Raw genomic sequence first — 14660 nt, forward strand, 5'->3', positions numbered from 1 at the left:
CAGAGCTCTTGGCTCTGGCAGGCACTGAGATGAAATAACTGTCATTAGACAAGGCCAGTCACTCTTATGTGCTGAGACCTCTCTAATAGTTTCATGTAGACGGTTCAAAAGGACATAAGGTGTTCAAAACTCTGAAGGGCCCACCTGCAGAGAAGGAGGAAGACAGAGTCCCCATCTCACCTCATCCCCAGTCCTCAGTGCACTGGGACCTGGCATGCTGACCTGTTTGTATTTATTGTAAGCAACTCAGGTCTTTGCAAGTGGTACCTGGCACCCCTTCTCCTCAGCTGGAATCCTTTTGGGTGCTGTCCATCTATCTGCAAAGGATGATGGGAGGAGTTAAGAGCAACTATTTTGTTTACTATATGCCAGGGAAGTATCATTCAACCTTGGGGCTAAAGCTGAGGTTCCCTGTGTACCCTGGAGTTGCTAAGAGAAAGTCTTGAGTTCCTTTGCCTGGCTGGGGAGTTCTTTAGGAAGAGGGCTCTGCTCTGTTCAATCCCTACCTCCTGGTGGCCGAGGGAACTGGCCTCACAGTCCTGACCCTCCCAGTCCACACTGCCAGCTTCTAGGAACCTGGTTCCTGTCTAAGTAAAGGTGGGGAGAGAGAGAGCTGAAAAGCACTATCCTCAATACACAACTAGTCTTCCCAGGACTGCTTTTTCTCTACCTGGCTTTTGAAATGTAAGCTTCCCTGAAGGTTGGACTTGGAGTGCGGGGTGGTGTGTAGGGGGGTGAGTAGAATGTCCCAAAACTCCCATTTTGGAAGTAAAGATCCAAACTAGTGCCAGAACTTGAGAGAGCACTGGTCTTGGAGTCACAGGCTGTGAGTTCAAGTCCTACTTCCTTATGTACCATCTGTGTGATTTTGGGTAAATCTGTTAACTTGCTATTTAACAAGCAGTATATCCTCATTTGTGAAATGATACTGTAATATAGTATCTCCTTCACAGAATCATCCCAGGGTTCTCACAGATTAGGTATGTCATACACTTAATAACGTGAAGAGAAATGTGCTATACAAATGTAGGGCATTGCTTGTATTATTGCTCAAAAAACGTCTTCTGAGTGTTCCTCAGGCAGTGTTCTGAGTGTTCTTCTGAGGGTTCCTAAGGCATGGGCATCCAGTCCTGGATACTGTGCCATTGGTGATAAGATCCTAGTGACTATTTTAGGGGAGTTTCAGCCACTTATGGGATGGTAGAAGCATCTACCTTGGAGTAAAGAGTCAGGGATTTAGATTCCAGTCTTACCACTTTCCTATGCCCTGTGACCTTGGACAACTCAGAGCCTCTCTTCATTTGTATGTTGAGAAGGAGGATGCTCTCTGTGAGTGGGAGGGGGCAAGTGGTAGAGAGTGAAAGCAAAATTACTATATGAAAGATCCAGAACATGGTAGCTGCTCAAGTGCAAACTTAGAATCTGCATCTTCATGTGTTTGGGCCTTAAACTAGAATTCAGCAGCTCCCCATATGTCCAGAAGTTTGAGTCACTCCTTGTGCTGCCAAGTATTTTAGAGAAGGCAGGTATGTGCTTTGAAATCAAAGATATAGGGCAGCCCTGGTGGCACAGCGGTTTAGCACCGCCTGCAGCCCAGGGCGTGATCCTGGAGACCCTGGATCGAGTCCCATATCAGGCTCTCTGCATGGAGCCTGCTTCTCCCTCTGTCTGTGTCTCTGCCTCTCTCTGTGTGTGTGTCTCTATGAATAAATAAATAAATCTTAAAAAAAAAAATCAAAGATATAGCCTAGCTTAGCCAGTAAAGGATGAATGCTGTGAGATTGGGGCCAGTGGTGGTGGGGCTGTATATATTGGTTGGGAAAGCAGGGCATTTTTCTCTGAGGCAGGCTTTCCGCAGAGGAAAATCTGGATTCAAGAGAGATTAAAAGTCTCAAAGGTAAAGGAGAGATGTAAGGAAATGGCCTGCATTGAATCACTGCAAAGGACAGTATTCATCAGAGAATTAATTTGGAAGGAAATAGAGTGTGAAATAGCAGCAAGGCTTTCAGCTCTGGGCACCATGGCCTTAGAAACCAAGTCGGCACTTCAGAGGCTTGCCAAGGCCCAGCCTGGGAGCTACATCCAGGAAAGCAGCCCGGGGATGCCCAGAGACCACAAATTGCTGAGCTCGGAAGGAACTGATTGAGTGTGTAATTAAGGGGAGGGTTGTATAACACTTGGGTAAGTAGAACTTGATGGGGTCAAACCAGCAGGGCTTCTGGGAGATGAGAGAGCAGTCCCTGGAGTGGTTAGTAACTGAAGCCAGATGCATAAAGTTAGATACAGCTTACCTGGGCCCTATGGAGATGAGGACGGAAGAGCTCAGGAAGGGGAAAGGATAAGTGATTGCTCCCTAAGTTGAAGTATCCCCAAATGCTCAGTACCTTAGTGGTTCTACTCTGGGAATGAGCAATGGGAAAAATCCCCAGAAACTGAAGGATCAGAGAGGCTGTGACTTGGCCAAGGTCACATAGCATGGAGGAACTGTAATGGATTCTGGGTCCTGATTGTGCATCCAGAGTGCATCTTGCTGTGCTACACTGATGGTGACAGCTGGAAGGGAACTGGCCAGAAGAAGGGTCCTGTATCACAGAGTAGGGGTAAGGTATCATTCACTGTATATTTGTGGGCAAGATGGGTATGTGTAGGTTGAATACTGAAACAGTTATGTATATTCATAACTAGTTGAATCCCTGGTATTACCTAACCCCACATGACAGGACCCTTGCTCACCCCTCAGCCTCATGCCCTGCCTCTTGTTCTCCCCTCAATTCTTGTGATATTGACTCCTGCTTGTCATCTAGACCTCAGCTTAAACATGACTCTCTCTCAGGTGGAATATTTCCTTACGTGTTTATGTGTATGTTTAATTTAGCATTTACTTTTGTAGAGGTACAACAGAAGCCCGGTGGCTAACACAGGCTCTACAGCCAGACTGCCTAGGTTGATGCTCCATCTTTTAGGATCTGTGTGATCTTGAGCAAGTGACTTAACTCCTCTGTCTCTCAGGACTCTTAATCTAGAAAATGGGAATAATAATAGTATTTACCTCACAAGACCTTGTGAAGAGTAAACATGTACAGTGTTTAGAACAATGCCTGGCACATAGGAAATGCTCAATAAATGTCAGCCATTATTATTTTTTGTTTTTATTTTTATTATGCTATGTCTCCCCCCCTATAATCACCAGGAACCTTGTCTGGCTTGTTCACTGCTGGACGTTTCTTCAGCACATAGATCATGACCTGGCACATAGTAGGGCATCAATACATATTTATTGAATGTATTTGCTAAATTAATAAAGTAACCAATTCAGTAGTCAATCTTTTTTCAGAGAAGTGTTTTGTGTTGTCTGGTAGGCCTCTAGGCCTCTGCCCATTTGGACATATTATTTAATAGTTTGAGGAAAAAATACAACTGAATAACCAGAGGGTGCAGGCTGGATATACTTACTAAAGACATAAAACCAGGAAGAATAGCTTATTGAATGGCTGAATGAATGAGTGAATAAATGATGGATATATTTGATATGTCCATGCCAATATCTTTTTTTTTTATCCTGGGCCAAATATTATGAGATAAAACTTACTAGGAATAAATACAAAGTTCTTGATTTCAAAATCAATTGCCCACAACAAGGTTGTTCAGTGTGAATCAATAGTATGATGTGTTTCTCAAAATTCTAAATGTGCTGTGGTACCTGGAATGAAGGAGGTGATGGTCCTGTTCCATCCCGCACAGCTCAGAGCACACCCAGAGAACTGTGCTCAGATGTGGGAGCCAGATTTGCTAGCAGAAATAAGCAAACATGCCAACTGGAGAAGGACCATCAAGGAGGAGGGATCAAAGGGGCTGAAGACCACATTCAGACCAGTGTGTAGGCTATAGGGACATACAGACTTTAGGTTCATATAAGGAAAATCTGTGAAATAATCCAAGTTGGCCATAGATGAATTGGGCTACTTTAGAAGAATCCTGTCACGGAAGGATTTTGAGCTTACACTGGCATTTAGCTAGAGTGTTGTAAAGGGTCATACACCATCCAGGAGCTGGAATAAGTGGCTTTTAAAGTCTCCACCCACCCTGAGAATCTATGGCTCTGATTGCACAGCATCTTTCATTCTTTATGAAAAGTCTGAGTCAGAGGCAGGCCTCATTTTTCTTTTTATGTGGTCAGGGATGGGGTTTGGTCCCCTAATTTGATGATTCTGAACTTTAAAGAAGGAAGAGGGAAGTGCCTGAGAATCTGGTGACCTCACTGTAACCCTTTAAAAAAATCCATCATGTTGGGCCAGTTGGGCTTGGATGTGCCAGGGAATACTTTAGTCCTGCTGCTACCATCATCCCATCTTAGAATTTCCTCTCTGGTGCAGCTTTCTCCAAGGCTTTTCTGTGTGAACTTTCAGTGCCAGGAGAGCAACAAGAAGGCTCTGTGGGTCTCCCTTCTGAAAGAAGAAACAGTTCCCAGCTCCAGCTAGAATCTTCTAACAGCCCAGCCAGCACATCTGTGAAGCTTTCGAATTTACTCAATAGAACAGCCATTTCAGATCTCTGCATTGCAAGCCCGAGGTAAATCTCAAAAATGCTCTGATAACTCAGCTTGTGCTAGGCATATGCACATATGTTATCTGATATCCATCTCCCAAAAACTCTGTGACACTGAAATTTAAAGCAGGTGGCTCAGAGAGATCAGAGTCAATAATTGAGTAGGAGGCAGAGGCAGGACTCAGACTCCCACCTTTGACCTCAGGGTCAGCTTGATCTCTGTCCACATCCCCACATCTGTCCTCTGGAGTGTTGCTTTCCTTTTGCTTGCCTCCTTCCTTTTGGTATTTTCCTTTCTCCAAAGCTTACCTCCACCATGCTCTGATTCTTTACCTCCTTCTTGTGATCTTTCTGCCAAGGATGGCATGAGTTCTCTTGAATCCTCAGTCCCTGCCATTCAATTGGTTCTTCTCTTCCTCTCTTAAAATAATATTTCCATGATCTTAAACTTTATTTCTGTTTTTCTTCTACCTATCATCCTATTTCTCTTGACTAGTACTGCCAAACCTACTGAGTGTGTATAATTCCATGGCCCCCAGTCTCTTTTATACTCAGACCCTTTTCCCTGGTCATCTGCCTTCCATTTCTTTACCAGAAATGCCCTCCAGGAGACCACAGCATCAGTTGATCAATTTTGAGAACCATTCTTAGTGTTCTCACCTTTCTTGATTCCTCAGTAGCATTTGGCCTTGTGGATCACCTCCTATTTCTTAAAAGCCACTCTTTCACCCCCTCAGGGGTAACTCTATACTTTTGTAGCTACTTCAGTGATTGATTCTTTATCTGGACAACCATTTCCCCATCAGTTACATGAGAGAGGTGGGCTAGGGTCATTTCTAGGGTTTCTTCTTATACTATAAATTTCAGTTTCTTTTGCTGGAACTTCTTCCCCCACTTTTGACTGTGCCAGTCCTTCATGACTTAGTTCTTTGCCCTCCGTTTGGTTCTCTTCTCTTACTTCCATGGAGAAATAATCCACACTCATCTCCATGTGGAGGAATTCATATTTCCATAGCTTTTCCAAACCTCTCACCCTCCCTGCCCTTATGTCCAGTTGTCTGCACATAGATGCTACATCATCCCTTCATACTTAGCACTTCCTCAACCCCAAAGAACACTGGCTCCCAACTTCCCCAATTTTTACCCATGATACCAGAGGCTTGGATGAGGTATGGCAGGGGGGAAAGCTAAAGGCCTCTAAGCTACATTCTGAGAAAATAAGAAGTAAAAAATAGGCCCAGTATCTGGGGAAAAGGATTTAATAGAGGAACAACAAAAGAAACCATTTAACTCCAGATCCTTCTCTCCTCCCTAATAAGTCTTTCCTAGGAATGGAACCAATCTTCAAGCCAAAAGGGCCAAACATTGTTGGGATGGATGAAAGCGTAGGTGACTACGTAGTGCCAGGTTGTTTTTAATGAGTTCAGATCCTTCCCAGTGAAGAAACAGTCACATGTCTTACCTCCTGTCCTAGTCCCAGAGCATGTAAAGGTGAACCACTGGGGCTGGCTGGGGGAAAGGAGGAAGCTTGCTCTAGAAGGAACTGTCTGAGGGATCATAAGGGATTTCCAAATATGGGAAAAGGGAATAAATCATTTGGTGAAGTAAAAAGAAATGAGTTCAGATCTTCATATACAGATGCATAATGCTGTGAGATAGCAAAAGAAGTTCTAGGTGTTACTTCAGAGAACAGTCTAGGAAAAGTTAAGATACTTTTGGATTTTTAGTTTCAGAGAACCAAAATACAAAGGCAAATGTGGTCCTAGTGTTTCAAAATCCATAAAATGAGAGACTCCAGAGTCTGAAGATCAAGGGCTCTTTGTCCCCAGTAGCATCTAGAGTGGACTCTTAAATAAGTAAAAGTCTGTGAGCACTTAGGAAAGAAAGCAGTAATCAGCATTAGGAATCATAGTTAGTGAAACTATCTCTTTTCTGTTTGGTTAACAGACCAATAAATCAAATATTCCCAAGAAATTTGATAAAAACCTTTCCAGGTAATGTTTTTTAGTCTTCATGTCGGCAACTTCCTTTTCCTCAGTCATGCCATACCTGTGTTTGTAATGACTTGTTCAATGTCTGACTTTTTTAGCAGACTATGAACTTGATGAGGACAGGATACAATCATGCCTATTTTGCTGCTGTATCCATAGTTCCTAGTTTTGTACGTTCTGACTAAAAAAATAAAAGAATCAGTTACTTAATAAGTAGATGTAAAATGTGAGCCGGGTGGTAATAGGCTTATAAGTGATTGCAAAAGTACATTTAAAAATTAATAAATTACTGAATTGATGTCAGTCTAAGGTTAGCTCTAACTAAAACTCTTAGAAGAAAACCTTCATGACATTGGATTTGGCAGTGATTTCTTGGATACAGCACCAAAAGCACAGGCAAGAAAAGAAAAAATAGACAAGGTAAACTTCATTAAAATTTTAAAACGTTTATATATCAAAGGACACTACCAGTAGAGTAAAAAGGCAGTCCACGGAATGAAAGAAAATTTTTATAAATCATATTTCTGATAAAGGATTGCTTCTAGAATATATAAAGAGCTCCTACCATTCAATGCACAAACACATGCACACACACAAATAAAATTCAAAAATGGGCAAAGGACTTAAATAGACATTTCTCTAAAGATATACAAATAGTCCCTTAGCACATGAAAAGATGATTAACACCACTAGTCATCACGAAATGCAAATCAAAACTACAATGAGATACCACTTCACACTCATTAGGATGGCTATTATTTAAAAAACCCAGGGGTACCTGGCTGGCTCAATCAGTAGAGCATGCAACCCTTGATCTCAGAGTTTTAAGTTTGAGCCCCATGTTGGATATAGAGATTACTTAAAATCTTTTAAGAAATAAAAATTAAGGGGCAGCCCGGCTCGACAGTTTAGTGCTGCCTTCAGACCAGGGTGTGATCCTGGAGACCCAGGATCGAGTCCCATGTCAGGCTCCCTGCATGGACCCTGCTTCTCCCTCTGCCTTGTGTCTCTGCCTCTCCCTCTGTGTCTGCCATGAATAAGTAAATAAAATCTTTAAAAAAAAAAAAAAAGAAAGAAAGAAAAAAGAAATAAAAATTAAGGGACACCTGGGTGGCTCAGTGGTTGAACATCTGCCTTTGGCTCAAGTCATGATCCCAGGGTCCCAGGATTGAGTCCCTCATCAGACTCCCAATCGGGAGCCTGCTTCTCCCTCTGCCTATGTCTCTGCCACTCTGTGTCTCTCATGAATAAATAAATAGAATCTAAAAAATAAAAATTAAAAACCCAGAAAATAACAAATATTGATAAGGATGTAGAAAAAGTAGAACCCTTGCACATTCCTGTTGGGAATGTAAAATGGTATATAGCCACTGTGGGATACTGTATTGGCAGTTCCTCAAAAATTTAAGCTTTGAATTGCTGTATGATCCAGCAATTTCACCTCTGTAGTTAAAGAAGTAAAAAGATTTGAAAAGAAGTTAAAATAAGTTTAGGGGAAAAATAGTTAAAGAGAAAAGAAGTAAAGGCAGGGACTCAAACAGATATTTGTACACACATGTGTACATGATTCACCATAGCAAAAGATAGAAGTAACCTAAGTGTCCATAGACAAAGGAATGGATCAATAAAATGCTAAATACATGTAGTGGAGTATTATATAGCCTGAAAGAGGAAGGAAACTCTGACACATGCTACCATGTGGATGAACCTTGAGGACATTATGCTAAATGAAATGAGCCAGTCATAAAAAGCAAATACCATATGTTTCCACCTATATGAGGTACTTAGAGTAGTCAAAATCATAGAGACAGAGAATAGAATGGTGGTTGCCAGGGCTGGATGAAGGGGAAAATGGGAAATGATTGTTTATTGGGTATTGAGTTTCAGTTTTGCAAGATGAAAAGAGTCCTGGAGATGGATGGTGGTGATGGCTGCATGAGAATGATGTACTTAATACTGCAGAACTATACACTTAGTAAAGTGGTAAATTTTGTTATGTATTTTTTTATTTTTTACCACAATAAAAACAAATGGATTTAAAAAATGTAGCTATAGTGTGAACTTCAGGATTTTATTCTGGGACCTTTCATCACTTGGATGAAAGTCTTAACATACTTGATACAAAAATCAGAACCAATGCAAAGGATGTTAGAACAGGTTTTTAAGGACTTTAGGATTCTGGAATGATAGGTCAAAATTAGCATTGAAATTAAAGAGGAATTAACTGTAAAATTCTGGATTCAAGATAAAAAAATAAGCAAAAAATATATGGAATTAGGAGTAATGACTTGTTTTACATGCAAAAGATCTTGGGGTTTTCATTTCCTAAAATTCCAAAGTAATCCCATAGTAAGAGCAGCGGGGGAGGGGGAGGGTCGGGAGGCAGGGAGGTAAACTTTGTCCTTTTAGAAGAACTGTGTTTAGATAAAAGGAGGCAATTGTCTCACTGTGCTCTATGTTGATCAGAGAGTACGAGGGCACCAAATACTGTCTTTAGTTCTTAGCAGTGTACATTCAAGAAGGTTATAAACTGTAAAAAAAAGAATAGAACTATGGGAGCTGTTAGGGAACTCAAAACTTGGGACTTCGTGGGTATTGTTTGATGGGCTAGGAAGGGGACTAGTCAGGAAAGAAGAAAATTAGGAGGGACCTAATAGCTGTTTTCAAATATCTGAAAGGCTGGCATATGAACTAAGGACTGTCCTTGTTTTGTATTTACTCATAAGGGTGAAATTGTGATGGACAAAAAGCTAAAAGAAGCTTGATTCATTGTGGTTCTAAATATTGGAACCAATGACATTCAATAGCATGGCCTCCTGTTACTGGATGGCCCACCTGCCGGGACTACTGCAGAGCAGAGGGTTTGTCCTTTCCAACACTGTGCATGATTCTTTCTTTCAGTTTCTTTGTCTCAAAATCTTGGCATCTTGACTCCTCCTTCTTTTTTCCCCCCAGTATCTGATGAAATCTTGGGAGTTCTTCCCTCACAGCTCTCTTGGCTCCACCTTTCACTCTCCTTTGCCAGCAGCCTCACCTCCTTGTCCTCCTCCACTGGAGGACTTTTGCATGCCACCAGTCAGCTTTCCCAGCTTTTGGGCTGTTCCCTGCTTCAATCCATTCTGCATGCCCCTGTCAAACCCATTTTATACAGTAATTATCTTATCATGTAATTTCCCCGATTACACCAAAAAGTGGTTTCTACAGCTTCCCACATCAAGATGAGATTTCTTGGCTTTTGGGGCCATTCTTCCTTCTCTTTCTTTTCAATTTCATTCTATTACTCAAAAGACTATTTTAGTGCAGCTGTTCCTTTAGTGTCAACTGGTCTGATCATCTTCCCCTGTTCTTCCCTACGTCCATTCCATCATTTGTGTTATTTGGGTCCTCCACCCCCAGCTTTATTATAGGGACTGCCTCATGTATCACAACCACCATGAAATCTTTCCTGGCCACCCAAATTCACATGGGTCCTTCATTTCTCTCATTCATTTAAGAAATATTTACTGATTCCTCTTAGAATGTAAGCACTGTGCTAGATGCTGGTGAATATGTGATAAGAAAAATCCATTTCTTGACTTCATGGAGTGGGTGAGATAGAATAAACAATGCTGTTAGGAACAAAAATAGGATGTTGTGATACAAAATGATGTGTGTGTGTGTGTGTGTGTGTTGGGGATGGGTGGGTGTTTTGATGGATAATCAGAAAAGACCTTTCTGAGGAGGTAACAAGCTGGGACCTAAAGAGGTGAAGGCGTCAGCCACTAGGAAGAGCTAGAGTCAAGAGCATGCTAGCCCAAGGAACCAGTATGTGATTCCAGAAACAAGAGGAAGAACTTGGCACACTGGAGATACTGGACTTAGAATGGTTTGTCTGGAGCATAGTGAATAAGGATAGAAAGGGCATGGAGTGAAACTGGAGAGGTGCCGGGGTGCTTGGTAAGCCATGTGAAGGATCTTAGAATTGTATTGGGAAGCCATTAAAGATCTTTAAGGAAGGTACTGATGTATATAAACTCAACTTTTTAAGATCACTCTGGCTACTGTGTGGAGAGTAGACTGAAGAACAGCAAGAGTGGAAGTAGAAGTTAAGAAATGAATGTGGGGAAAAAAATAAATGTGGGGGGTAGGGGCGCCTGGCTGGCTCAGTTGGAAGAGCATGCAACTCTTGATCTCAGGGTTGTAAGTTTGAGCCCCATGTTGGGTGTAGAGATTGCTTAGATGAATAAATAAATAAAAAGTTAAGAAAAAAAAGAAATGAATGTAATAGATCAGGTGAAAGATGGTAACTTGAACTGGAATGGAGAGAAGTAGATGGATTTAAGATATATTTGGAAATAGACATAAAAGGGTTTGCTGATGATTTTACGTGAGGAGTAAAGAATTATGAATGACTGACTGCCTGTGTCTGATCTGAGAAGCAGGTGGTTGGACCTATAACATTTATGGAGATTTGATGTAGGGGAAATTCAGAAGGTAAGTTCGAAGTGCCTGCAAGAATCTCACAAAGCAGTGTTATGGTGCCAGTTGACTGCAAATCTAGACGTCCTACAAAAAGGCAGAGAGTGAGATAGAAATCCTAGAGCTATTAGCAGCCAGATGATGACTGGATGACTTAGAAGAATAGGCAAAAGGCCTGGGACCAAGTCAAGGGCCTGTTTGCATGATGATGGGAATGACTGAAAGCAAGGGGAGAGATTAGTAATGCAGGAAGGGGATCGGAGGTATAATCACAAGACCAGTAACTTCATTCTATGTGGCCCTAGTCTGTCTTTATTGGCAAATTCAGTAATTAAGTCAGCGTGTAATGTGAACATGGAATATGGTGATGCAGAGAATGGTCACACTCCATACTCATTGCTACCATGTATCTTCTCACTAAAATGTATGTACATTCCTTGCAGGCAACAACCATACATACCTTCCTTAGATTCCCCTAAGCCCAGCACAGTGCAGGATATGAAGTAGATGCTCAGCGCTTCTTGATTAAGTGGTAGTAAGGCTTTTTATAAAGGTCTTTGCTGAGACCATGAACTCCATTACACAGTGCGATAGATCCTTTCTTTCCTGGGCCAAGTGATGCCTGGTTCTTTCTATGGATATGATCCCTGTATTTCCTTACTGGTATTATTACACTTTTAGGTAGCAAAGATTATATTTTAAATGCCTTTCCTGCAGGCACTGAGAACAAGGATGAAGAGAATTCTAGGGATTCTTCAGCTTCATCAACAAGGAAAAAACAAACTAATCTTCACGGCAGCATGTTGACGTTTCAAAACTGGCATTTAATTATTTACATACCTTAGTATAATCAAAGGTGCATATACACTTGTATAAATAAATCTGTGTGTGGGTGTAAAAATTCTTAATAGCACAAGTACTGACAGCTAGAATAAAGAACTTCACCAGAGCCTGGGAGAACTTTTGCAGTTGGAGAACAAAATAAATCACAGTAATCCATGATTCCCTGTAACCAAATACATTTGGATTGAAGGCAGTGGTGATGTCTCAGTCTCTAGCAAGGTGCTAGGCTCTGCTCGGCTGCATTTGACACTAAGAACCAAGAAGCCAGAAGTCTGTGCTCCAGAGCTCTTACAGCACCACTGAGAGCAGAACACTCGTGCTTGGATCAGATCGATGTGTGAGGATGGGCAGGAGTCTCCAGGGAAAGAAGCACACAGAAGGTTTCTGTATGAGAAGTGGGGAAAGAAAGCTTCGTGAAGCTTGGTAAAGATGAGAAATAAACACAAGTTCCCAGGGGTCTTTAACAGAAAGAACTCGGGCTGCAGCAAAAAAAAAAAAAAAAAAAAAAAGATTCTTAAAAACATCAATCCATCCTGACCATTAACTAAGTAGACACTGAATAACATTGAGATTTGTAACTTCCTTCTGTCCTCAACTCTAGCTCCAGACACTGGGGAAAGGAAGTGGGTGGCCAGCCTGGAGCTGTGAGCACGCTGTGCTGTACCGTAGGAAGAACCAAACTTCCCAGAGCCGAGCACCATCCCAGTCCTGTCCCGTCCCTGTCTCCCCACCACAGCGAAGACCTGCACTTTGCTGGGGCTGAATTTTTTCAAGCTGTTCTTTGGAATCTCGGGGTCCTTTATAATTGCTTTGGGCTCTGAGGGAGTATTTTGCAAGGAGAAATTGAGTTCTTTTGTGTTTGGTGAAATAGCTGCATTTTTCCATGCTTTAAATATGTGTAAGGAAATAATTTCTGAATCTTCTCTTTATCTTCTCTGTGATCATATACTCACCTTCTTCCTCTAGCAGCACCGGTTGCCAAGCACAACTGAGCACTGAGCCAGAAAGTTAAGAGTGTGGACACCTGTAAGCAGAAAACAGATCACGCCTATTACAGTAAACCAGATAAAGAGCCATGTTAAAGAGAGAGATCATTTTTATTCCTCTGGTCCTCATAGCATACCTTCTTTTTAACTTAGTTTATTATTTAACTCCCTCCAACATAAAATGTTTGGCCACAGACTGTTTTCTGTGCTTTACAAACTGTTTGCTATAGAGGTGTTGTGAGAATTTTACCACCAAATTAAGATGCTGTGACTTGGTGACTTTGAACAATTACTGGTCTGGGTTGGAGAAAAGAATGTGACGGTAAGGCTCAAGTTCTTTAAACAGCACAGAAAATACAACTCAATTTAATGTTTTTTAAAGCAAAAGAGATGAGTTTGTGAGCTGAAGGATTTTGCCAGTGACTTTCCTGCGTTCTCCCTCCCACCCCCAGCCTGTCTCCCACACCACAGTACACTCCTCCTGCTGAACTGCCAAGATGATCACTCAAATCCCTCCCTTAAAACGTTGATGAATTTCAGGCTCCTAGGGGGGCCACACCCAGCTCCCTGTGACCTCCCTCCCTCTGCTCATTTATTACCCCACCTCCTTTATAGTACCCTTCCAGTTTCCTGGCCTTTACTGTGCCTTTACTGCGCCCACTTCCTCTGTTTAAATGCCTGCCACCTGCCTTCCACCCAGGAAAAATCATCTTCCTGTTGAGGCTTCGTGGCACCTTCCTTTCTGGCCTTCGGCCCTTTGAGCCATCACCACAGCAACGACCGGACTGCACTGTCATGATCAATTCATGCACCTGTTTCCTCATCCCAGCCTCAGCACAGTTCCAGACACACAGTAGGTGCTCCCTAGGTGGTAGTTGCTGAGGAAGTGAGTCCTTGTGTTGAATACAGCTTCCCTGTCCTTTCAGCACTTTGAAAGTTCTCAGTAAAGGAAAAGGAAATGACTAGAGACCATTTAAACGGAACACAACCACCACCCTACCTGGGGTACCCCCCTGCCACTGGGGAGAAGGAAGAAGAAGAGTGAGGCCAAGAGCCCAGTACCGCTGTGGAGGTGCTGTGATTTCTCTAGTTTACCATAGCCAGAGCTGGCTACATGACCTGGGAGGGAGGGGGTGTGAAAAATGGAAATGTGGGCTCCCCTGTCCAGATTATTGAGAACTTCAGCAGCCCAAGCCTCAGCCCAGGGCAGCTACACAGGTCACATGTAGCCATGGAAGCTGGCCCTGGTGACAGCAGGAGAGTAGGGAGGCTGGGAAAAATTTTGGATCAATTTATTTTATTTTCTTTTATTTATTTTCTTTTATTTTATTATTTTATTTTATTTTATTTTATTATGATAGTCACAGAGAGAGAAAGAGAGAGAGGCAGAGACACAGGCAGAGGGAGAAGCAGGCTCCATGCACCGGGAGCCCGACGTGGGATTCGATCCCAGGTCTCCAGGATTGCGCCCTGGGCCAAAGGCAGGCGCCAAACCACTGCGCCACCCAGGGATCCCTTTTTTTTTTTTTTTTTTCAATTTTTTTTCTAAGAGTAGCTTTAAAATCTGTAAAAATTTGTTTTAGAATTTCTATTTTCTCACGCCTCACCCCTCATAAGACCCCTACAGTAATTTATTTTCATTTAGAAGTACAGATTTTCTCAAAATTTATTTTATTTCACTTTGCTTTAGGAAAAACAACACAAACTCTTTTAGTTCACCCACACCCCACCACTTAACCCCTGAAATGAAGTAGACACATCATTATTGCATTTCCTTCACTCAGTCCCCCAATTTGGGGGAGACTGGCTGGGCTTTCACAGGGTTATGTTAACCAGA

At 42.1% G+C, this 14660-nt stretch overlaps 1 non-coding gene across 1 annotated transcript; it reads left to right on the forward strand.

The window, feature by feature from the left end:
• Nucleotides 1-5977: 5977 nt before the first annotated feature.
• Nucleotides 5978-6101, forward strand: LOC144281424 (small nucleolar RNA SNORD22). Its single transcript, XR_013349961.1, has one exon. It is a non-coding gene; the product is annotated as a small nucleolar RNA SNORD22 (small nucleolar RNA).
• Nucleotides 6102-14660: the final 8559 nt, after the last annotated feature.

This window comes from Canis aureus, chromosome 12 (assembly GCF_053574225.1).
Source record: "Canis aureus isolate CA01 chromosome 12, VMU_Caureus_v.1.0, whole genome shotgun sequence".
Classification (NCBI taxonomy): Eukaryota; Metazoa; Chordata; class Mammalia; order Carnivora; family Canidae; genus Canis; species Canis aureus.